At 41.4% G+C, this 26,790-nt stretch overlaps 2 pseudogenes; one reads left to right on the top strand and one right to left on the bottom strand.

Annotated features, from left to right (window-relative positions):
• The first annotated feature begins 3,913 nt into the window (after positions 1 to 3,913).
• Positions 3,914 to 8,235, top strand: LOC136476254 (uncharacterized; annotated as a pseudogene).
• A 4,669-nt stretch (positions 8,236 to 12,904) lies between these two features.
• LOC136476255 (diacylglycerol kinase 4-like) lies at positions 12,905 to 26,545 on the bottom strand (annotated as a pseudogene).
• Positions 26,546 to 26,790: the final 245 nt, after the last annotated feature.

The following is a 26,790-nucleotide window of genomic DNA, read 5'->3' on the forward strand; positions in this document are numbered from 1 at the left end:
CAAACATAATTTTATAACTATATATGATATCAAATGAAAAAGTCATCAACTATAAAGATGTAGACCTTGTCGAGATCTACAACTTCGGTTTGGGTCATTTATCCATTTAAGTTCTTTTGAATAATTTGGATAACTTAAATTTCAAAATATGAGAATTCAATTAGAATTTTAGGACCATAAATGATTTCAAATGAAAAGGTCGTTAACTAAAATGTTGTAGGTATTATCAAGATATACAGTTTTGGCTTGGGTTATTTCTCCCTCCGAGTTTGTTTGAACAATTTAAAAAAATTTAATTTCAAAATATGAGAACTTCAAACAGAATTTTGGGACCGTAAATAATTTCAAATGAAAAGATCATCAACTACAAAGTTATGGTTATCATCAAAATCTATAAACTTTTATTTTGGTCACTCCTCCATCAAAAATCAAATTATTATTATTGTCAAACTAAACTTTATAATTATTTTAGGAGATATCTTAAAATTTTATTAAGCGATGAAAGATGATATTACAATAAATATTATGCCACAGCACATTGGTTTTTGCTTAGTGACTATTTTGACTTGGCTAGGACTCGCTATTAGTAGGCCATGTTCGCTAGCATGAATGATGCAAAAGCATTTCTTTTTTTTAGAAAAAAACAACAAACGATAATTGTTGGGATTCAACCTCGCACAACGCAGTCTCTGCTGCCTTGGTCGCAAAATATCCTGGTTGCACAGGAGGACTTCACATTTTTCAGCTAAAGAAGAACCTTCGGAAGTGTGACTTGCGGGTCACCGCTAGAGGATCAACGACAACCTTGATCTTGTCTCAACGGAGATTAAGTGGTTGACAAACCACCAAATCTCGGGATAAAAATCACCGTGCCATCATCTTCATGTTAGTTTGCAATCTCTGTACACAAGCTTATATTTACTTGTTCATATACTGTGCTTGTGTTGTTGCTCTTGTGTAGCTAGTCTGCCTTAGTAGCAAAATAGTTGCTTTTTTGTGTAATTAGTTGGCTTGAGTAGCCTTGCTAGTTACTTTGCTTAGTTTGTATAGCTAAGTAATTGTTGAGCTCTTTAGTTTGGATTGTGTAGTTTTCTATTGAGCATTACTAGTGAGCTTGGGCTTTGTGCGCTTTTCATACTATTATGTGTAGAAGCTCCCCGGTTCTTGAGTACTAGTGTCATATGTTTGTGTGATCTTGCATACTAGAATTGTTTATGTGAGTTCTACCTAGCTCGGTACCTTGGTTGCTTTATTAAGATCTTTGTAAGGTGATTGTGGATTATAAATAGAAGGGTGTAATCTTGACTAGACTGATAGTTTTAATTTCGTATTTGTTTCGGTTAACTGGTACGATTAATTTTAGAAAAACTATTCATTTCCTCTAGTCCGCCATCAAACCTACGTATAGACGTATTATTAAGGGCCTGTTTGCTTCATTTCCGTAGGTAGCCACACCAAGACTTTGGCGGCGCCTGAACTACGACGTTCTTTTTCGGCACTAGAGTATTGGCAAGATATGGCATCAGAATGAACTAAGAAACAACTGAACATGTTTGTCACGCCGTAAGTCTGGCCGGAAACCAAATGACTGCCTAAGTAAATATGGTGTGCCGAACTTGCGGTGTGGCCAGCTGTGGACGCCATCAAACAGGCCCTAAGAGGATAGCTCTAGGGTTATCTAGTGTCACTAGGTGATGTCTAACTTTACACGTGCATTAGACTTAGTGACATAGTGAGAAGCAAATGAAAATACTTTTAAAAATGTTTTTGAAAAGCTAGCTCAATGCTTAAAGGTGTTGTGTTCAAGTTGGAACATATTTGGTGTTAGTATATTTAAAAAGAATTTGAGAGAAGGGCTTAGAGCAGGTTTTCTGCACTCACCTGATTTATTCGGGTGCTCCTCTGAGGGAAACATCGGAGGTTAGGCTACACACTTAACGCTATGAGCTAGGGACCGAGCCGTAGCTCGGTTGGTGTGCTCTCCCAGAGTGGAGGCCACCGGTCATGGTTTGAGCCTGCTTGAGCGCGTGATTTTTCCACCGAGAACAGTAGTTCCTATATAAATTACGTTGCCTCACACTTGATGCGCCACAATGGTCAGGATGACTTGCTCGTCATATGCGAAGCCTAGAAGACTTTGGATACCTCTCAGCCATGTGCAAGCCTCTTCCTCAGGTGTAGGTCTAGCTTGCGTACTAGGGTTGTGTGTGAGTGTGTGTATGTGGTGGTGTGAGTGAGTGCATGTGTTTGTATACTAGCGTGTACGTGAAGAGTTGAGACATTAAAAAAAAAGCTATGAGCTAACACTGTTACTGCTGCTGGGGAGGCACCGGACTCTGCGGTGATGGGAGCTCGGCATCACCGGAGAAAGGGGTTGTTGGTCTCTATAGCTAAGGTTTGCTACAAGATTTATCCGATGGCTCCCTTCAGGCACCGGAGAAAGAGGTTGCTTGGCACTCACATGTGCACACGAGAAAAAATTCAAACAAGCGAACGCTTTTTCCGATGGGGCCACCAGACTTTTTCGGTGACGCTCTAGAGCTCTCGGGTGGTGCATAGAGTAAGATTTTTTCTTCATCGAAATTGTTTGGCGTTGGATCTCAAAGCTTGACTGTGCGTTGACAGAGGCTTGGCTAGGCCACTGGATTTCTCCGGTGGTGCCTCAGCTAGAGCCTAGAGCACCAGAGAATGTTCTGATCCAATGGCTAGTTTCAGTTTAATCATGCAGCCTGTTCGCTTGGTCGTAAACGATCGTGAATTATTACTGTTGGTTAGTTTGGTGTGAGAAAAAAAGTTATAGTTTGGGCTCCCAATGGCTCATTTGTTGGCGAGGCTATAAATAGAGGGTGGGTGTGCTCCTGGTTTTAAGCTCTATTGGTCCTTCCAACTGACACATACACCCTGGAGAAAGCTCAAGAACACTTCTCACTCGGTTGCATAGAGATTAATCTAGAGTGAGATCGGAAGAGATATAGTGCATTGACTCGCATCTAGAAATGACGTAGAGTCCGATTCTTATATGTATCATAGGTTCCGTTGCAACGCTTGACACGTTTGTTAGTAATATTAATTTGAGAGCTATGCGTTTTTTCAATCTGTTTTTTTTCTTTCTTTTTTTACTTACCAAACTATCCTCGTGACTAGCGTATGTGAGATTCATTATCTGTGCTTATAAAAATTAGAACTTCACGGCCAGCTCTGATACATAGTTCAATTTTAGTATGTAATAAGGGGGTGTTTGGATCGAGTACTGGAGTTTAGTCCTGTCATATCGGAAGTTCGGATGCTAATTAGAAAGATTAAACATAAGCTAATTATAAAACTAATTACACAAATGGAGACTAATTTGCAAGACAAATTTATTAAGCTTAATCAATCTATCATTAGCATATGGTTACTGTAGCATCACGTCGTCAAATCATAGGCTAATTAGGTTTAATAGATTTAGTTTTCTAATTAGTCTATGTTTAATACTCCTAATTAGAGCATCTCCTATAGCCTTTCTAAATCTCACCCTCTAAATCATCATTTGGAAAGTCATTTGCATAAAAATCGTTTTTTATATCTTTTCACTCTCCAACAATTTTTCTATATCTCATGCGTACCCTAGAGGGTCATTTTCGTTTTTTTTTGTTAGCGAAAAACCTAGAATAGAAGATGGGCTATATTTGGATACCATTTAGAAAAAGTTGTTGAATGATAATTTTTCACCGAAGCCTCTGTCGAAAGAAAATGGAGTGCTTATTTAGTCAAACATCCGTCCGACGTGACAGATTATACGAATAAAAGTTACTCCAAAAAAAATTAAAATGAATAATCGGGAGAACCTGTGCAGCAGGTGCGGGCGCCAGGCTGGCTGGCCTACCACCCACCGTGTCCCCCGCCACAATCTCATCATCTCCATCCCCAAATCCGCAATTCATTATTGTTCTCCTCTTTCTCTCTCCTCCTTCCGAACCCTCCAGGGCCCAAACCCCAATCACTCTCTTCCGCTAGGGTTAGCGTAATTCCATGGCTGGCGCCGGCATCCACCCGTTCCACCAGCAGTGGCCACCCGCGGCGGCCGCGCCGCCCCCGCCGGGGGCCGCGGCCTCGGTCGCCGTCCCGCCGCCTCCCCCCGTGCCCGGCGCGCCCGGCACCGTTGCCACCGACGAGGTCCGCACCATCTTCATCACGGGGCTCCCCGCCGACGTCAAGGAAAGGGAGCTGCACAACCTGCTGCGCTGGCTCCCGGGATTCGAGGCCTCTCAGATCAACTTCAAGGGCGACCAGCCCATGGGCTTCGCGCTCTTCTCCACCGCGCACCAGGCCGTCGCCGCCAAGGCCGCGCTCCAGGTTTGTTTGTTTCGGTTCTCGATGGTGGGCGAGGGTTTGGACTTTGGAGGGATGAGATCTGACCCCGGGCACTCCTCGTCATCTGCAGGATATGGTGTTCGATGCTGAGACCAAGGTGGCGCTGCACACCGAGATGGCCAAGAAGAACCTCTTCGTCAAGAGAGGTGAGATTCTGTCCACTTGTCATTCACATGTTCTCCCTGCTGTCGCTCCAATAGCATACAACATTAATTGGAATCTCCAACCCCATAGATAGAGTTTGTTGTTGCATTAGTACAATGTTGTTGGAATGATCTTCATTGGTTGGTGGTGCTTCCCTGTGCTGTCATGGTTCTTTTGTTTGGTTCAAATTCAAAAGTAGCAACCTGTGACTATGATATCTAGTTACTAGTCTTTTTTTTCCCTTGAGATTTAATAGATTTCCGTTAATTACAACAAATTGATAGCAGTAACTGGAAGGCAGGGCCATGTACTGGCTTCGCTGTTGGAAGAAGGTATCCACATCGTTTGTAACCTGGAGGTTGTTTTGATCAATGGCAAAAATGTGAGCTTCAAGTACAAAACGGTGGAATAGTCATATGTTTATTTTCGTTAGTAATTGAATAAAGCTTCATAGTATTAATATTAATTAAAAAAACTTGACCCTGGGGTACAGCCATATATGCAGAAGAAACCCTTGAACCCCTGGCTTCACCATATATGCAGCATGAAACAAGTATAGTTGGAGTTGCCAGAATTCTTTTGCCGGGTTTACTGCTTAGCACAAAACAGTCTAGCTTGATCTTAGTTTGCCCCTTTAATAACTGTTTGCGCCCAGTATAATGAATAATGGTTTGGTTACTACCGATGTTTTGCATATTTATTATGTCTGAATGATTAAAACCATTTTAGGTGTGGGAATTGATGCAAATGCTGTGGATCAAAGTAAACGGTTGCGAACAGGTGGAGATTATACTCATTCTCCTTATGCTCCTCCATTTCATCCACCTCCACCAGGCTGTTTCCATGTGGGGAACCCCAGGGTAAGTGTTTATTCTTTTTTCTCATGCAGTAACTAATCATTCATCAAGGGCTTATCATTTCTCTTTCTTGATATGATTCAGTTATATCACAGCGCCACCTCCTTACAATCCCTATGCTGCCTATCCAGTGCCCCCTGTAGCTATGACCTCACCTTCTCCTGTTACAGGTCCAACTGCCTATGCTCCTGTGCAGGTAATTTTAGAGTTGATGTTGCCTGAATCATAAATAAAAGATTGCTTTATTTAGTTTTTCATGGTCATGATTTTGTATGGAACCAGTCTTGACAAGCCTAGCAGGGGTAAAGTGTGAGACAAGCACTTTTTCTGTATTAAGTTTCTTCTCTGCATGACAAGAACTTGCATGATTCATGTTTCATCTATAGAATATTTGAGGCCAGGGCTCGTGTAATAACAATATCAAATTGTGACCCCTTCACCCTGTTTTGCTATGTCCGCTTGGATATCATTGGTAATTTGGTTATGTGAACTTCTGATAAATACTGAGTTTTACTTTTGCTGAAGCCTATGGCACTGTAATTTTCATGATATGTATATCATTGGTTGGGACTTGGGACTCAAGAAAACTTGAGAACAAAGAATTGGATTGGCAATTACTGTTGGACTCTTGGTATAACTTGCCTTAAGAATTTGTTCCTTCAGATATGTCAATCAAGAATATTCATTGTCCAGTTATTTACACTCTAGCAAATTCCTTTCCAACTTATTCGATTCGCTGTCAACACTGTTTTATACCTTTATTGAACTGACTCTATTGATGTATCTCTCATAGGTCATAAGTTTTCTTTATGTGTGTATATGCAAGCATATTAAGGCTTGATTGTCACAAAAGCTTTACATTTGGATGAAATTAGATGACTAGTTTAATTGGTAGAATATTTTATTATCCTTTGAATAATTTCATTCGTTACATGAAATACTATATAAAAAGGCAAATATTTGCAGCATTATTTAATGTAATGTACTTTTGTCTTGGGTCTACGGTGACAGCTGATTCAAAGTTGTTCATATCCAAGATTCTAAAGGTTATAATTTCTTATGAAAAATATAATTTTCTTTTGTAGAACACAAAGGATAATCCTCCCTGCAATACCCTTTTCATTGGTAATCTCGGTGATACTGTAGTCGAAGAGGAATTGCGAAGCCTCTTCAGTGTGTAAGGACCTGCACTTCCAATAGCAACATTCTACCTGTGGATTCTATTTTGCCTACTGGGTGTATGGCTGCTGCGTATTTTGGTTCTGTTCGGTGCAATCATCTGTTTTTTCTTTCAACTTTTTCACAATTTCTTGCAGGCAACCTGGATACAAACAAATGAAAGTGTTACGTCAAGATAGGAACACTGTTTGCTTTATTGAATTTGAGGTAAGTAGTTCGGGTTTTCATTACTGATTAATAAAGTGAGACAATACCTTTGTTTCCCAATCACATGTCTCAAGGCCTTCTCCTTTTTTCAGGATGTGAATGCTGCTACGTCCGTACACCAAACTCTGCAGGGTGCTGTTATTCCTAGTTCTGGTCGTGGTGGAATGCGAATTCAATATCCTTTTATTAATTGAAAAAAATGTTGGATTCTTAAATTGATTCAGACCTATATCTTGATTTTCAATTTAATAATCTCTTCATAATAACAATCCACCCTTATATCTATACGTGCCTACTTCATGTTTTTAGAACTTAGATATACACACATCCATTTCCTTCATTCTAATTTGGTTTGTATCACATTTTGGCACTCCTTAACATCTTGTACGTTTTCAAAGAATCCCTTTGGGCGAAGGAAGGATTCAGCTGGTGGCCTTGCGAGCATTCTGAATGGGGCTCCTGCAAACTGATTGCAGCCTGAGGGGGATGTATCTTGAACTTTAGCATGCCATCATGGATTTCATACTACCACATCTTATTTATGATCTGCATACTTCTGCTAAATGCGCTCTCTCTCATGTGACATCATCATCTTCATTTGGTGGAGCATCTGGGACATGATCATCATCTATTTTAGGTGGAGGTTCTGGGTCATGATCATCATCTGGTAGACATGCATTGTCACCAAAACATGTTGGTGTTACCTTTTTTTAATCTTATCTTTGTAGCTTGTGAAGGCCATCCTAGATGTCTTGTAGATGTGCATTTGGCATTTGTCATGGACATTACTCTTTGTAGTACTATTATTATGTATTTCCCTATGTGTAGTTGCAACATTTTGTGTGTAATAGTTAAGGTGGTTTCTCTGGTTTACTAACAATTTGGTAATCTTGGATGATTCATTCCATCATGTCATGGCATTTTTCCGAGGAAAGTTTGTAGACATGGCATGACAATATGGCATACTTCATTCCATGCATGCTGGAGCATTGCCTTCATCCGCACGACGCATGTAATCATCGATTAACAACGTTAATTTGTTCTTTAATGTTTTTCGTCCAGGCTGAGAGGCTAACAGTGATTGTAAAATTGCAAAAATGGTGCAAGCCATTTCGTTCTTTTACTGCAGCATGGAACACCAAATCGTTGCTGCGGTCCTTTTGGCAAGCCGTTTCGTTCTTTACCTGCAGCAGATGGTGGAACGCCAAGGCTTGGCTGTGGTCCTAAGAACTTATGGATCTGCTGAGGTCTTTTTGGTTAGAGAAGGTCCTTTTGGTTAGAGATGTTTAGTGATGCTAGCTTGACCAGTGCATTGAACTGGGAAGTTGTGCATTGAGCTGGGAAGCTGGGAAGTTTAATGACTGAAAGTTCTTCTGCGTCTGCTGTCTTCAGTCCAAAGTTCTTTTGCATCAGCTGATTGTGTTTCATTCGTCAACTCTTAATGTGGAATCAAGTTTTCTGTTTAGATCAATATATTTGTGTCTATATGTTGGTATACTAGTTTCTTACATTAGTGAAAGTGGCTTTTGAGAAAATTTGGAAAATCTTTATAAACTCAAAGTACTGCAGTTGTTTTGTTATTATTTCAGCTGAAATGAAATTGGTTATTATTTCAGCTGAAACGAAATTGATTTCACAGTCCGCAGAAAAGGACTAGTGCACAGGCAATTGATGGAGGAAGAAGGGAAACGGACTTGTCTGAGTACAGGCAATTGGTGGAGGAAGAAGGGAAGTTTGTGCTTTCATTTATGAGTTGGATATAGATCACATCCTGATGTGTAGTACTCCGTAGGAAACTGTGAGCGAATTTTGGTGCGTCTTCTTTCACCCACCTTATTCTTTATATATATATATATATATATATATATATATATATATATATATATATATATATATATATATATATATATGTATGTATATATATATATATATATATGTATATATAAACACAATTGCTGCCATCTCGTGTTGAATAATGAAGGACATCCTGACATCCCTTCGTAGACGTGTTATGAAACAGTGTCCTTTCAAAGAGACCCCTTGGTGATCTCACTTGACAAGTAGTCATTAGATATATAACTGACTGCACTAGGAAGATACCGGTGCTACTAATGGGGTGGCTACGGGTTGCCAACAATTGCCTCTCGAGGGGGTAGTCCTATTAACTTAGCAAGCTAGACAGGAACGCGACTTAGAGCTATATTTTATAATGTCGGAACGGAAATGTTTTCAAATCAAGAACGTGGATGTTTCTACAGCGAGGAACGTGGCCAGCTAGACAGGAACGGGACTTACAGCGATATTTTATAATGTTGGAATGGAAATGTTTTCAAATCAAGAATGTGGATGTTTCTAGAGCGAGGAACGTCTATGTTTCCTGCAGTTAACAACTAAACTAGAAAAGACACAAGGAATACAGAAAGGCACCAAGAAATACAAAGTAATAGCTAGTAAAGGAGTCACTCTACGCAACTTGTTCCTCTATGCAACTTCTTCCTTGTCTTTATTCCATAGCAAAGCCTACGGGATATCTCTACTCGATCTCCACTATGAGATCTTCTCTACCCTTCTTGCTCTATTGGGCAATGCGACTTCAGTCATCTAACGGCGACTTAAGGCCTCTGCTCGTTTGCTGTGACTAATTGAATTTGTTTCCGTTTTCACGGAAACATCAATTTGGCCGTAATTGATGAGTGAGTGGGTGCACCCCTCGTCCAGTGGGAAGTCATGAGACTAGTCCCTCTGCATGAAGAAGCGGGGGTAAATGTGGAAACGTAAATAAGTTAGGAATATAAATTTTCACATGACGATTCTTTCTGATATCGAAAAGCTTGTGTTTTCCACTAGTTCTCGTTCGAGGCCTTTGCAAGGGCCAAGCTCTCGATCGGGTAACTTCTATGGATAGCCCATGAGCCTTTTCTACATGCTAGTGGGTCTTGCTCTCTTAGATTGTTCCCTGTCGTCTTCACTATGGAGAGCTTCGGCGAAAACGCCAAGAGCCTCTCGTCCCTTGTATATCATCGGCTGTCCACACCGCAAACGCGGTTGGTGTGATATCGCAATATTACATTCCCGGTATGTACAATCTTTGTGCATGCAAGCATCGAAAGCAAAGAGGTGTGCAAACCTCACCAAACTTTTGGCTAGCACCTAAAGCAAAGCACTTGTGCAGTCTAAACTAGTCTAAGCACCAACTAATACTTTTTTCTAAAAAACTGGACCTGTGAGGGTATGACCACCACCAGGCATTGCATTAAGAAGAAGACCTTCTCACGCAGGCCCAGAAAACCCCGGAACCCCTGCCCCACCCTTACACAACGGTACCGTCGCCCTGTGAGACCAGGGCGGTCCTTAGACCTGTGCTTTGACGTGGGACAGACGAGGGGATTTTTTTAACTCCAGACTGAAATTCGCTCCCACGGGGAGTCGAACCCAGGAAATGAGGAGTGCCGCCGGGACGCTCTAACCAGTTGGACTAGAGGCCCTTTGGCCTAATACTTTTTCTAATTTCCTTAATCTTCTCTTATGCGCTTGGTGGCTAGATCACATACAAGAGTGCATCAACACTTCTACTATCTCCTCCAAGCTCTAACACTTCAAATGGCTAATAGACCCATGCCAAGAAATTAGCCATTACACACTTTGCAGTGAGCACCAGAGCTTTGGAAGAGTAGCATAGGAGCTTTCCATCGCAGAAACTAGCTGTTGGACAGATAAATATCACCTCTACTTCTAGTGCGATCACCGGAGTTCTAGCATCGAAGCTTTCTAGTGGGCACTAGTATTTAGTACTGGAGCTTTCTGATGCTCAGTTTTCAACACGGCACACTTTCATATTTTGTGCATAACCTTGTTTCAAAAATAATATTTTGTGCATAACCTTTTGCTCTGAACTCCAATTTAATGATCTGGGACTTCTTGGAATAATGAAGAGCTCTACAACCTTGAACTGATGTCATGCCAATTTGAGAAGACACGCCGGAGATACTGCCTCTTTTTCAACATGATACAATTTCATATTTTGGGTGTAAGTCTTTGCTTCAAACTTCAATTTTGATGACCTTAGACTTGTTTGAAAGCTAATGAAGAGATCTACATCTTTGAGCTGATATTATATCAATGTGAGAAGATCCAAACCTATAGACAAGACCAATTCATTCATCTCTTTGTCTCGGCTTCAATAGCTTCAATTTTCTTTTGATGTCTTGGGCGCTTTGCATGTCCTTTAAGGTCTTTCAACATGTACACTTGTTCTACATTCAATTTTCTTTAAGGTCTTTCAACATGTACACTTGTTCCTTTAAGGTCCTTGAAGGTCTTTCAACGGGTGGGTGATTCTTTGATCTTCATCATAGCCTATCCCAAGTCCATCACTTCACATCCATGAAATTAATTTCTTGTATACTAGCAAACATTGTTAGTCCCATTGATTATGTTAATTACAAAACCCTTGCTAGGGTCCATGTTTCTTACATATTTCGTCATCTTTCGACAATGGAAGTTTGACTTTTACATACAAATATACCAAAGAATAAGATGATGACAAAACATGGACCATGCATTCATTTGTGGCCCAGGGAAGAGCAAACTAGAATGAAACAAATAATCAAAGCTTGTTGATTTTTTTTGTCAAAGTAGAAAAAGAATACATATAATAAAATGATAAAAGCTAGATACCATAAACTCCTTATTAGTTCCATGCATTGGTCAGTTTTGCTTTGTTCTATTGTTTGGTGCTGCTCCTGGAATATTTTTACACCACTTTAGAGATTGGCTTAGAGTATGGCTAATAATGCAGTCAGCTGCTGGCTATATAGTGTTGCTATATCACTTACAACCTTCTAATGGCCCACCTATATAATAGGTGGCTATTGATATATACGAGCAAGTATAATAATGTTATAGGTGGGCTGAATGCTGAGGTGCAGGAAAGATAAGAGAGAGAATGAAAGTAGGCTAAGTTTACATCTAGATTATGCATAAGAACCAAGAAAATTTATGAGAGAAGAAAGTGGGTTATATATTAATAGTGAAGAGCTAAAATTTATGAGAGAAGAAAGTGGGTCATATATTAATAGTGAAGAGCTAACTACTATATAAGTGGACTAAGAGCAAGACCAATAATAAAGCCAAGTGTTTAACTATTATCCAAGTTGTAAGAGCCAAGTTATAAAGTAAGTTGTCTCTTATTTGTCTATAAAAACTTTTTATTGCTAGTTTTAATCATGTCCCACCATCTTTTTTATAATCCTCCTCACATCCACTTAAGTACGGGCCCACCATTGTATATGCTTCCGCGCTCAGCTTGTTGCTTGCATGAGAGCCAAGTTCTTCTCTCTCTCTCCTCACTTCTCTCTTCCACCTCAGCATTTGCTTGGCTATAAGCCAATTATTATACTTGCTCTGAGAAATGAACTGCAAAGATTCATATAACCAGCAGTAGGTTGTATTATTAGCCTTGTTGTACTACATCATTAATATCTAGCCCACCTTCTTCTCTCACAGGGTTCTTTTGAAGGTGGTGCATAAGGTGATTGCAGGTTTATAACCCGTTTCTCTTCTTCCTTCTTTTCTCTCTCCATCTCAACCTAAATCTGATGTGGCACCCTCTATAACCTATTCGCATCATCTTATTATACTTGCCCTTGGTGACTTAGTCGATCATGTGAACCGAGGCAATTTTTCTGTAGCAGTGACTGGCCGCAATAGGCAACAGCAGTACAGCACTACCGATCAACGATGTCAAATCCACAGACCGCTAGTGGGCTAGTGCAAGGGCATCCCTTAAACAAAGAGATTAGTACAACATAGTACCACTCCATTTCAAACTATAAGATATTTTAACTTTTTTAAATTCATAACTTTTGCTATGTACCTAATATATATTATGTCTCCGTATAAAATAAAAGCTATAATCTTAGCAGTCATGGTGTCAGTCGGGCCGTGCGCTGGTTGGCCAGTGGCTAGTGGCCTGTGCGGAGGATGGGGAGCTGAGCTCCAAAATGGCGAGATTCCAGTTTGGTTGCAGGTCTTTCCAATGACAACTTTGCGTTTTTTATGTGTTCTGTGCACCTGCACTTTTCGATCAATCCTATGTATGATCAGCTACATCAATGTGACCAGTCAAAAAGCTTGTTAAAAAATGTACCCCGCAACTTTTTACCCGTAGGCCGTATACACGTCAATATGCATGTAATTGTTGGGATGAAATCATACCAATTATCCAAACAATAGTTGGAAAAACAGAATCAGGGTAGTCTGTAAGATTGCCTTGCCCGTCCATAAAGGAAGGGTGGCAGCATGACTATCACATCTCTTGCATCTGATAGCAATCACTACGATCCTCAAATTAGCGAGTATACATCAGACGGTGGTTTGATGCAATGCACGGAGCTTCAAACAGAATTGCCATCAAAGGACGGCGGGACAGCATTGCATTCAGTTGTTCCACGTACAAGCTCAACTCAATATACACTTACGACTTCATGCAACCGCGATAAAAAGGTTGTGCTGTGCCTGGAGTCCATTGGGCCCCAAGCTGGAAGCTGAAAATATTTTCTTGGCAGCTCCGCCTAGGCCATGCCACAAAAATGGTTTCCAGCTAACGGTCTCCACCATTGATAATTAGTGAGGGGTAAGGCACCTTCTTTATATCCACAAATGTTGAATACTCGGAGCTAAGTGGTTGCTTCCATGGCTCCCCATCCATTTGCATGAAAGCATCCCGCCAATACCCACCTTTGATCTCTATCCGTATTGCTGCTGCCTGAACATGGAATAGTAGCACCAAATTATGCGGTGCTTCTGAAAGAAGTAATAAGTACTTTTTCTATAGTTTATAGAACACTCTTTTTTTGGTTTCATTTTTGCAATCGGCCAGACGGCCACTAGGCGTCTAGGCCACAAAGAAAATAAAAGTTTAACTCCAGTGTGATCTACTTTCATTCTTATTGAACTTAAAATTATAATCTAGTTCACATTCGAATACATGTTTATTCACAGTTTTGCTTTAATGGTTTTAGTGAAACTGAACCTCTATCAAAAAGAAAATGACCAAACAGCAGGTTATCTCTTGTCCTACCAAATAGTATTGTACTGCATATGAAGGGAAACTACTACTAATAGTGAGATTCGCTTGATGGCATTGCATACTTTTTCCAAATAGACAATAGTCTCGAGTAACCACTTGATCAACTGTGGAGGGAGCAAGTTACCTGAGCTATGTGCTTGGCAGATATAAGTTCAACCATCACGAGAGATGCATGCCACCCTTGCTTCAATCCAAATATTTCAAGAAGACCATCATCTGATTGGGCTTCAACAAATCCTCTCTATTGGCATAAATGAGTTTATCAGAAGACAATATTAATGCAATTGAAGTGATGAATGGTCACAGAAATTTACTCAACACACTTTCTCCAAATATTCAGGCTTTCAAATTTCCCCATGGGTTTCTTCCGCTTGCATAATTGTGAAGGTTTAATGCAACAATAGCCCTCACACTGCATCATAGATTGTCCGATGAAATTAATTTCACATTCTATATGCGGAAGGGATCCCTAGCTATCCAAAAAATAGAGAAATTGTCAGCTTGCCTCGATGGTACAGGAATGTTCTCCCACTCAGAGCTGTCCATCCTCTTGATTGATAAACAGAGAACGTTCCTCAATCCCCTGATATATTATAGAAAGAACAAACTGAGATATACCATCCAGGCTCTGCTACACTGGGTTTGACAAATCAGTACAACTCTGGTGATTCACTTCTGATAAAAGAAATATTTTTTTTACTACAAAGTGTAAAAGCAAGCAGTCTACCATAGTGAACATTTTGGATTCCTGGATGAGTTGGATTCATATTATATTGAATAGAACAAAATAAAAACAGATGCAGAAAGTCTTAAGAACTAACAAATGTATAACTAGAATTCAGAAGGAAACTGGTAGCCTATGTTATTAGACATCTAAACTAAAGACTCAACTAAATCCGTTATTGCTAAGAACTGAAATATTATCTTATTACTAGATTTTGGTGTAATAAACTAATACAATCATGTTTTTAGAGAATTTTGTCCAAATTACATCACATGCTACTATTTGCAAGAAAATCCATTTGTATATTTCAAATGGAAAATTCCAACCTTCAACTAAAGCCAGAGTTCAAATACAAACCTGCAACTCTGAAACAATCTAAAACATTAATCACTAACTATCAAACTTCTTAAAAATGACCTTATTGATCTTTGGAATTACGCCATGGTTGAAGGATAAAAGTCGGCACATTATTATTAATAGTGGATTTTTTGTTAAAAAAAGCTGACAATATTAAAGTTATCACTTGACCAGGGGAGGTATCACTCATGTAGGTATCTGTAAAATGTATGATTCATTACCCCAAAATAAAAGCAGCTACCATACCTTAATTCAGGGTCACTAATACATTGCGTAAAGAACCATCCTTGCTTGCAGGTATATCCTGCGTAAATTAACTGTCACAAAATCAGCCAATCAGTAATTTAGTTAGAAATGCTCACTCTAAAAGTTTTTCAAAATATAGATCACATAGGAAGCATCACATTAGTCACACAATAGAGCCTAGTTTTGTTTGTTCACAATGCAAATATGTATTATTTCATTTCAATGCAACTGCACCATGCTGTTCTTTGTCTGTTTTAATTCCTGTTTTTTTCTCGAAAACACAAGAGAGCTGTGCCTCATTATATTAAGAAGAGAATAAAGGGCAAGAGCCCAAACACACCACAAACACCACACACACACACACACACACTCACGCCCCAACAGTTTCAAGAATGTAATCCTTGAAGGTATGCTTCAATTCACACAGTGAAACCAGAAATTGTAAAATCATCAATGCTTTAGTTAGAAAATTTGTAGTGCTTAAGGTGTAAGTTCAGGTTTATTTTAAGGTACAGGAAAAAGGTGATATTCTCAACTCCATTTCTTAATCATTATTTCTAGAAGTTATTTATATAAGAGAGGTAAGAGACGTGGCCTTGATGAGCGAAATCATCAACTAATTGGACCTATACATATTAATGAGTATACTACACTTAAAAATTCATATCACTACCTTTGTTTTGCAGATAATTAACTGCGTGCTAACAGCTTGCAAAACACAGCTGAAGAAAATGGTGATTCTATCATTTTGGATTACCCAAAGGAAAACTATAACTTAAGATGAGTAGTGCATATGTTATTAAAATTGATTTTCCCTTTCTTAAAAATGGTAGCATCAATGTTAGTTGACCAATGAAACCTCCACTACATTGACCGCAGATATCCTTTACATTTTTTTCCTCGAACACACAAAAGAGCTGCATATCATTATATTAAGAAGAGAAAAATGGGTTAGAACCCCGAGTAGACACGACACACTACACCCATCATTCTCAGATTACAATCGCGCCTGTGATAAAACACTACATGACTACCTGAGCCTAAATGGGATCTAAGGTCATCAACAAAGACACAGCCCCCAGGGCTCCAGCCATACGCTGCATATATCATGTACATACTAACCCATTCTTAAGTTAACATTATAAGCATATATTGAACAGTTTTCATTTGTCATAAATGATTCGTAATAAACTATAAAACTTGAATGACCAATATTAGCGTTTAAGGTGATGAACTGCTGGGTTTTCATAAATGTAGCCATGTAGGGAAGAGCATCCATAAGTTACTTACCTTATTGGATAAAGGTCCATTTGCAAGAAACGGCTTCTCATCACGTAATTGGTGAAAACCATAAGCCACTTGTGCATCCATTCCTGCAATACAAGAGAAGGGAATTTCAAGACCAGTCCTTACGACATTTATTATGTAATGTAAAGATTAGAAATAACAACAGGTGGTAACAAGTAATGACAAACACAATTGCAGCATGTATATGTTAAGTCCTAGTGTCCTATATATCATTTTGTATGATGGTGGATATGAATTAACGGGGTAATAGGAAAGTGAACTCCTGAAAGAATATTCATCTCATTGTCTCCAGGGTAGTCAAAGCAGGGTGGATGAAGTGGCGGCAAGCATCTGGTGTCCTATGTGACAAAAGGGTACCACAAAATTTAAAAGGCAAGTTTTATAGGACGACGATTAGACCTGCTATGTTGTATGGTGCAGAATGTTGGCCTACGAAAAGACGACATGTTCAACAGATAAGTGTCGCGGAAATACGTATGTTGCGTTGGATTTGCGGTCATACAAGAAGGGATCGAGTTCGGAATGATGATATACGTGATAGATTAGGGGTAGTACCAATTGAAGAAAAGCTTGTCTAACACCGGTTGAAATGGTTTGGACATGTCCAACGGAGACCTCCAGAGGCACCGGTGCGTAGTGGAATCATAAGCCAGGATAGTAACGTGAAGAGAGACAGAGGAAGACCGAAGTTGACTTGGGTAGAGGCAATAAAAGGAGACTTGAAATGATGGAATATACCCAAAGACTTAGACTTAGATAGGAGTGCTTGGAAGACAGCTATTCACGTGCCTGAACCTTGATTGCTTCTGCTGGGTTTCAACTCTAGCCTATCCCAACTTGTTTGGGACTTAAAGGCTTTGTTGTTGTTGTTGTTGTTGTTGATTGTCTCTAGGGTAGTATTGAGAATGAGTTATTACCTTCCTCTACTATAGAAACCTAAAATTAAGAAAGTATAACAAAGGCTCACCTGCAGATATACAATTATACACTAGAAAAGAAAAGTAGGAAGTTACCCAAGGTTTATTTATTTATGTATGTATTGAGAACACACGAAGGGCGGGCCTGGTGCAAGCGGTAGAGTCTTACCACCTGTGACAGGAAGGTCCCGGGTTCGAGTCGCGGTCTCCTCGCATTGCATAGGCAAGGGTAAGGCTTGCCACTAACGCCCTTCCCTAGACCCTGCACAGAGCGGGAGCTCTCTGCACTGGGTACGCCCTTTATGTATTGAGAACACACCCAAGAAGATTATACATGTTTGGAACAGTTTGTAACCAAGTTGTTTGCTCAACTATGAAGGTAAGGATTTTGAAACCCTTCCACTTGATATGACACATAGACAACATAGGAAGGTTCAAAAAGGGATCAAACAGAACAGAGATTATTTTTACCTATAATATAATAATAACTGCACCAATGATTTTGTTAAAAGAAATGAATAATTCAAAGATTAAGGCCCAGTTTGTTTGGGCTTCTGCCAGCAACTGGAAAAAAAATTGCTTCTCACATCATAAAAGCTATAAAAAATAGTTCCTTTCTGAGGAACCAATTTTAAAAACTACTTGCTTTTAAAGTAAATTGCTACCTTTTGAAACTTTATCCTCCAAAAAAATCATTTTGTATTGATTTCTACTGGTTTGAAATTCGTGCAGAAGCCATTTCTGGAAAAGCCACAGCTGAAACAAAGTGGGCCTAAGGAGGTGCTAACAAACATGGTGAATAATGTATAGGTTGAAACAGGAAATTACCTATGCTGAAGTAATTATAGAAGACACCATCAAAGCAGGAAACTGTTTCAGGCAACTCTCCTTTAGCAGTGCCATCCTGCAGGAAAGAAAGACTTCCATTACTATTAGTTCTACCATCAGGCATAACAGTGACAAACCAAGATGATAGTCTAGAGGCATTGACACATTACATCATAAAATGTACACTCTCCAAGACGCCTAAGTGAGTGAGGGAGGTCCAAATCTTCCTTTTCTTCTTCTCCATGTTCAGGCATAGAAACAACAACATGCCAACTGCACAATGAAACATAATATGAGGCACTGGAAGTGGTGAAATAGGTGCACAAATCTTACCTATAGAAGGAACTCGATCATAAAGAAATTATATCGCTACAGTTGGTGCAAAAATAAAAAATATTTTTATAATAACAGTCAGGAAAAACATTAACTAACAAGCTAAATGAAAAGCTACACAAATTGCAAGAGGGATAGTGGGCCATCTTTATATACAAAAGATCATCTAAAGGCTTAAACATGGGCGTGAAAACTTCTAGGATAGCAATCATGTCTGCTGATTTAATCACAAAACGACGACACCAAAGTAATACACCTATATTAAGCAGATTCTTCATTAAATAGGATATCACTAGCCCCTAGGTCTGGATATGGGCATAGAAACCTAATAGGTCAACAGGATCTGCATGCATTCTAGTTTAACTAAACATATATGGGTAGCACCTAGTGAAGTTAGCACCCTTCAATTCCTCCATTGATATATAATAAAGTTGATATAGCTGTATAATTAGAGCTGTAAGCCATATCAAATTATATCTGTAGGTATTATCTATGTTTCCAAATAAATATAGTTTTAGACAGAGTTTTCAGAATGAAATTAAATGAGAATTTTTTCTATCATCATATAATTAGAAATGATAATGCACAAAAAAGTGTATTGGGTAAGATCATGCTGACGTCTGAAACATCTATTTGGAAACAAAGGGAGTAAATTGTAAGGACAATGATACTCCATTTATCAAACACAATTGATGCGAAGAGAACATGTTAATACTAAAAAAGGTACAGGGACATATTATGAACATTAAATTGCAACAGAATGCATTGAAGATTAACGAATTCCTATCCTATAAACAAGAGTCACCTGTCTAAACAAGAAACTGAGCCAAAAATAGCCTTGTAAAGAGATCGCTTAGCAGCTGCTTTCCATGAGAAAGAAAATGAAGCACCCTGAAAATAACTATCATGTGATGAAAAACCTATAGTAACTTCATAAGACTGTAAAGTGAAAACAAGGATATCCTTTTACCCAACCAAAACTTCTGGAGAGATCATTTCCTGTTCCAAGTGGTATTACAGCAACTGGAGGGACTAGGCTCCCTGTTCTGAACGTATAGCTCTCCTAAACATCCCAACACCCAACCTACTGTACCATCGCCTCCTGCAACCTAGGAAAGATGAACTATAATAAGCATTTGGAAGCAACAACTTTCCTAAGGTAGCAATTCAGACTCCGTGTTCAAAATATCTCAAAAGTAGAGTTCTCATTGATAACAAGGAACATTGACTAACAATAAGATTGGGGATCTCATCTCAGCCTAACCTACAACAACAACAACAACATAGCCTTTCAGTCCCAAGCAAGTTGAGATAGGCTAGAGTTGAAACCCACTAAGAGCCCCAAGACATGGTTCAGGCACTTCAATAGCTGCTTTCCAAGTACTCCTATTCAAACATAGATCTCTAGGTATATCCCAAGCTTTCAAATATCTTTTTATTGCCTTCCCCCGTGTCAATTTCGGTCTTCCTCTATCTCTCCTTATATTATTAGCTTGGCTTAGGACTCCACAATGCACCGGTGCTTCTGGAGGTCTCCTTTGGACATGGCCAAACCACCTCAACCGATGTTGGACAAGCTTTTCTTCAATTGATGCTACCTCTAGGCGATCACGTATATCATCGTTCCGAACTCGGTCCATTCTTGTGTGACCGCAAATCCATCGCAACATACGCATTTCTGCAACACTCAGTTGTTGAACATGTCGAATCTTTGTAGGCCAACATTCTGCTCCATACAACATAGCCGATCTAATCGCTGTTTTATAGAACTTGCCTTTTAGCTTTAGTGGTACCCTCTTGTCACAGAGAATGCTAGAACTTTGTCGCCACTTGATCCACCTTGCTTGGATTCTATGGCTAACGTCCGCATCAAATCTCCATCCCTCTGTAGTATCGATCCCAGATACCGAAAGGTATCCTTCTTAGGCACTACTTGACCTTCCAAACTCACATCTCCCTCCTCATGTACAACTCCACTAAAGTCGCATCTCATGTATTCGGTTTTAGTTCTGCTCAATCTAAAACATTTAGACTCAAGGGTCTACCGCCATAACTCTAGTTTCCTATTTACTCCCGCCTGGCTTTCATCCACTAACAGTACATCATCAGCGAACAACATACACCAAGGGATATCCTCTTGTATGTTCTTGGTAACCTCATCCATTACTAAGGCAAAGAGATACGGGCTTAAAGCTGACCCTTGATGAAGTCCAATTTTAATTGGGAAGTAATTTGTGTTACCATCGTTTGTTCGAACACTAGTCACAACATTGTTGTACATGTCCTTGATGAGGGTCACGTACTTTGATGGGACTTTATGTTTGTCCAAAGACCACCACATAACATTTCTTGGTATCTTGTCATAAGCCTTCTCCAAGTCAATGAAAACCAAGTGGAGGTCCTTCTTCTGCTCTCTAAACCGCTCCATAACCTATCTTATTAAGAAGATTGCTTCTGTGGTTGACCTTCCGAACATGAAACCAAATTGGTTTGTTGATATATGCGTCATTCCTCATAGGCACTGCTCGATGACTCTCCCATAACTTCATAGTGTGGCTCATCAACTTAATTCCCCGATAATTAGTGCAACTTTGGATATCTCCTTTGTTCTTGTAGATTGGTACCAATATGCTTCTTCTTCACTCCTCAGGCATCTTGTTCGATTGAAAGATATTGTTGAACGTCTTGGTTAGCCATACTATAGCTATATCCCCGAGACATCTCCACACCTTGATTGGGATACCATCAGGGCCATCGCTTTGCCCCCTTTCATCCTTTTAAGGCTTCTTTGACCTTCGATTCTTGAATCCTCCGCACAAAGTGCCTGTTAGTGTCATCAAACGAGTCGTCCAGCTGAACGGTGGTGTTCTCGTTCTCACCAATGAATAATTTATCAGAATACTCTTGCCATCTATGTCTGATCTCATCCTCCTTCACCAAGAGCTACTCCCTCTCATCCTTTATGCACTTGACTTGATTGAAGTCCCTTGTCTTCCTATCGCGAGCCCTAGTCATCCTATAAATGTCCTTCTCTTCTTCCTTCGTACTCAAACGTCGGTAAAGGTCCTCATAGGCCCGCCCCTTTGCCTCACTCACCACTCGTTTTACAGTCTTCTTTGCCACCTTGTACTTCTCTATGTTGTTTGCACACTTGTCATGATACAAACGCTTATAGCACTCCTTTTACTTAATAGCCTTTTGCACATCTTCATTCCACCACCAAGTGTCTTTCGAGTCGCATCCGCTCCCTTTGGTCACTCCAAGCACCTCTGAAGCAACTTTCCGAACGCATGTTGCCATCTTCTCCCACATGCTATTTACATCGCCTTCATCATTCCAAGGGCCCTCTTGAATGACCTTTTCCTTAATGACCTTTGATGCCTTCCCTTCTAATTTCCACCACTTTATTCTAGCAACCCTAGCTTGTTTGTTCCCACGAACTTGCACCAGAAAGCGAAAGTTAGCCACCACCAGCTTGTGTTGAGTGACCACACATTCTCCAGGTATCACCTTACAGTCCACGCATGTTCATTTATCCCTCCTTCTTGTAAGGACAAGGTCGATTTGACTAGAGTATTGGCCGCTACTAAAGGTCACTAAATGAGATTGTCTCTTACGGAAGAAAGTGTTAGCTATCATCAGATCAAAAGCTATGGCGAAGTCTAAGACTTCCTCTCCCTCCTGGTTCCTACTACCATATCCGAAATCCCCATGAACTGCCTCGAAATCTGCACTTGATGTACCTACATGGCCATTAAGATCACCTCCTATAAAGAGCTTCTTGCTACTAGGGACAACTCTAACCAAAAGATCTAAGTCTTCCCAAAAAAGCTGCTTAGCACTCTCATCATGGCCTACTTGGGGGGCATACGCACTAATTACGTTTAAGACCATATCACTAATGACAAGTTTAACTAAGATGATCCTATCCCCTTGCCTTCTCACCTCCACCACACCATCCTTGAGGCCATCTCAGCCTAACCTACAAAATGAAATAAACTGGAGCGCAGCCAAAAAGGGCTTTTAACTTTGAATCATTGCTGGGGATCTCAACAGCATTTACACAATAACACAAAGAAAACAACTATCTAAACAAAAATCAAGGTTAGTTTTCATGAACCCCTCAGTTGGACATGGAGGAAACCATAGTATTTTAGAATGTGAGGAGATATCATAAACCAGTCTAGGTCTTTTGTGTTATATGAAACATAAAACAATGTACTTCTTGTCGAGGATTTTTTTAGATGCTTCACACTACTTGTGGTCAAAGTGTCAAACTAGTATCAGAAAATGCAACTCATGAATCTACAAGTACCTTGAAATGCATAAAAAATTGGGAGGAAAGCAACTAATATTGTAGTCTTTGAAATGATTGCAGCCACCAAAGTTTTGTACATACCATGACTCGCAGATTATGGCGAACAAACCCCGCACTGTGATCACCAGAGTCAGCAAGTTGTTCCAAACAAGCCAGAGCATATTCCACAAAATCAGAAGGCTTCACAACAGTAAGATCAAAAACCTGGATTTAGAAAATCTGTTGTCAATAAGAATGCATTTAGTGCAAAGTCATCTCAAAGTTTCATTAACAGACAGAACAGAGCAACCCCAGATATTAAAGAGATGGCATGATGATAAATGTTCCCACCCTTCATCTAAGCACAAGTACAAAAATCTGTGTTTCTGCAACCTCCTGTAACAAAGATAGGAACTAAAAAGCTATGGTTTGCAAATTTAAGTGATTCCTAATTTCAGTAATGTTCTCTACAAAGGATAACAGCTTCATAAAGGGCTGTATGAAATGAAGTCCCTCATATTCATATGAAATGAACTAACTCCAACAAACTTGACACAGCTATGATAAAATTTTGCATGAAACATCAGGAAATCTCATGTATGTGGCATGTCCATCAGCTGTGAGAACAAACAATTTAAATTTTCTCAGCACAAAAAACCCAAGGACTTATTAGAAGCAATGCACAGGTGCCCCCCATATATATAAACAGAATGTGCTGATTATATAATAGAAATAATAAGTTTCTTATGCCAACATAAGAAAATTTACCCAATTCCATTTTGGTTGACGGTATATTACAGAAAATTCACTATCTCCATTTTCCCTAATCTCCCTAAACAAAGATTTGATCCCTATCCATGTTGGACAGTTCATCTCTTGATTGAAGTGTCATAGTCAGGTAAGAAGGTGACATCGGATCAGTAGCATTACCCACTTAACCACTGACATGGTTCACATACCCTGGTAGATACTTGTTGCAATTATAGGTTATAAAAAAGACAATATCTTTAGTTCTCTCAACTGAATATAGCATGACGCCAATTCAGATTAAATACTGTATCTTACAGATTATCACAAAAGCACAACTGTATCCATGGATTTTGAATTGGCAGCAGCATATCTATAGGTGCAGATGTGTAGAACCGAGGAACTTGTCCTTTAAACAACTTTATTCCCTCTGCTTGGGAATCCCTGATGTATTCATCAATATGATACTCAAGAATCAGGTACCGATTTGAGCACAGAAAGTGTTCACTGCTACCAATAGTCCTTGCAAGAACAGCTGCCATCTTTGAACAAATGGAAGCGTGTTCTATCTCTAACAATAATTTCTCTCCCATATACTTTGGATATTAGTTTGGTGACATGATGGCAATCATGGCAAACTCTGAGGTTCTTGAATATCCGAATAGGCATATTGTCACTCATACTAATCAAAGCAAATGCAATTGCCAGCTTCTCACTATGCCGGCTAAGAGCACCCTCCTTCTCTTCTTCTTCAATGTCAAGCAAAACTTCCTTCTTGTCTGGGATGTAACCCTCCTCCAATCTAATCCTAGTATCAATCTCATGCCATTTTGACAAAATATCTTTTATGCGAGGATGAGAGAGATCTCCAACAATGAATTGATGAATAACTCCTTTAATCTCCACAGTGCTACAACCAGGTGTCTTGTCAACTCCCTTTTCACGCATTAGGTGCCTAATTTCCCTAGCGGAAGCATGCCTACCTGATGCAGCATAAATGTTAGCTAGAAGTACATAAGCACCACTTTTGTCAGGTTCCAACAAGATCCAATGCCTGACAACATACTCAGCCAACTCCACATTCTTGTGAAATCTACAACCAGCCATCAGAGCTCCCCAGATCAAGGCATCAGGTTTCATGGGCATTTTCTGAATCATCTCTTTGGCCTCATCAAGAAAGCCATTTCGTGCCAGGAGGTCTACCATGCATCCGTAGTGCTCAATCTTTGGTTTAATGCCGTACTTCCTCACCATGGAATCGAAAAGCTCTTGGCCCTTGTCAACCAACCCTGCATGTGTGCACGCACACAACACACCAATGAAGGCAATGTCATCCGGCCTGATACCTGAGCTCTCCATCTGAGTGAAGAGCATTAATGCCTCTGATCCTCGTCCATGCATTGCCAGGCCTTTTATCATAGTAGTCCAAGCCAGCACATTCTTGTCCTCCATTCTTTCAAACACCTCCATTGCAAGCTGCACCTCACCACACTTGGAATACATATCAACCAGAGCAGTTCCAAAAAATACGGTGATCCTAATGCCATGAGCCTTCAGGTAACCATGCACCCACTTCCCCTGCTCCAGTGCCCCGTGCTGCGCACAAGCTGCGAGCACCCCCACGAGCACTGTGTCATCCGGGCGGACATCCTCAGCCTGCATCTGCGCGAATATCCGCAGTGCTTCCCTCCCATCACCGGCCTGGACATACCCATTAACCATGGCGCTCCAAGACACAGCATTCCTCGCAGGCATTTCGTCGAACAGTGCCCGGGCGTCAGGGACCCGGCCCGCTCTCGCGTAGGCGGTGATAAGGGTGTTGAACGTGGAGGCGTCCACTGCAGCGGCCGTCCGCAGGAGCAGAAGCCCGTCGGCGAGGCGGCCGAGGAAGCCCGCGTGGACGCGGATCAGTGCGTTGCTGACGAGGACGAACCGCTCCAGGCCGAGCTTGACGGCGTGGGCGTGCACGGTGAGTGCCAGCACCGCCGCGCCCGGGGCTGCTGGGGACAGCGCCATCGACTTGAGGAGGGAAGGGAGGGTGTGCGGGGTGGGAAGGAGCCCGGCGCGGAGGAGGTGGGCGTAGAGCGGGAGCGCGAGGTCCGGGCGCGCGGAGCGGGAGAGGGCCCGGATGAGCGCGTCGTGGAGCTCCACACTCCGCCGGAGCTGCCCGGAGGTGACCAGCACCGCCTGGATCCGCGCAATCGCTCGCGCTTCGCCGCATCGCGACAGCAGGTCCACGTAGCCCGCGACGCCGACCATCTAATGACGTCACGGGCAACCGCACAGGTCCACGTAGCCCGCACCACAACACGAATGAAAGCCCATATACACAGATGACAGATACGGAGAGACAGAGAGGGAGACTGAGAGAGGGGCGTTATTTGACCTGGTCTTCGCCGATGAGCTCCTGGAGGCGGGTCTTAACGACAGGTCCGAGGCGGCCGCCACTGCGCGGGTTGACGAAAGCAACGAGCGGCGACTCGGGCGCGTCGTCGTACACCGCGGCCTCGAACCACCGGTTGCCCGCGCCAGGCCCCTCGCCGTCACTGTCGCGGTCGACGAGCGCGAATGCCCCCGCGGCGGGGTCCCTGGCGCGCATCGCGGCGTGCACAGCGGCGCGGAGGCGCTGCGGAAACGCGGCCCGCTCCCTGAGATCCTCCTTCTCGAACGCGGACGCGGCGGCGCGGCCGAAGCCGCACCCGCGGAACGAGAGCGATTCGATAAGCGCCCCCACCAGTGGCGCAGCCGGTGGGGGAGGGGAGCGGGGCGGCTCCGGCCGCTCCGCGGGCGTCGGCGACGACGCTGCAGACGAGAACGACGACGACATCGACAGCGCGACGTCGGACCACGACCGCGACCGCGGCCGCGGCCGCGCAGTGGTGGAGGTGACGGAAGACGCCGTGGCAGGCGGGGAGGGGAGCGCGCGGTGAGGCGGTTGGAGCGGAGGGGAGGGAGGAGGAATGGGACAGTTTTGTATGGCTGGTTTTTCCCGCGAGGAAGCAGGGAGGGGAGGCACGAGGCAGAGCCGGTCGTCACGTCAGCTTGCACAGGCAGGCAACCACCTAGGCCTCTTTTAGATTGTGAAAAAATTTCAACCCGATAAATAGTAGCATTTTCGTCTTATTTGACAAATATTGTCCAATCGTGGACCAACTAGGCTCAAAAGATCCATCTCGTGATTTCGAACTAAACTGTGCAATTAG

This window comes from Miscanthus floridulus, chromosome 8 (assembly GCF_019320115.1).
Source record: "Miscanthus floridulus cultivar M001 chromosome 8, ASM1932011v1, whole genome shotgun sequence".
NCBI lineage: Eukaryota > Viridiplantae > Streptophyta > Magnoliopsida > Poales > Poaceae > Miscanthus > Miscanthus floridulus.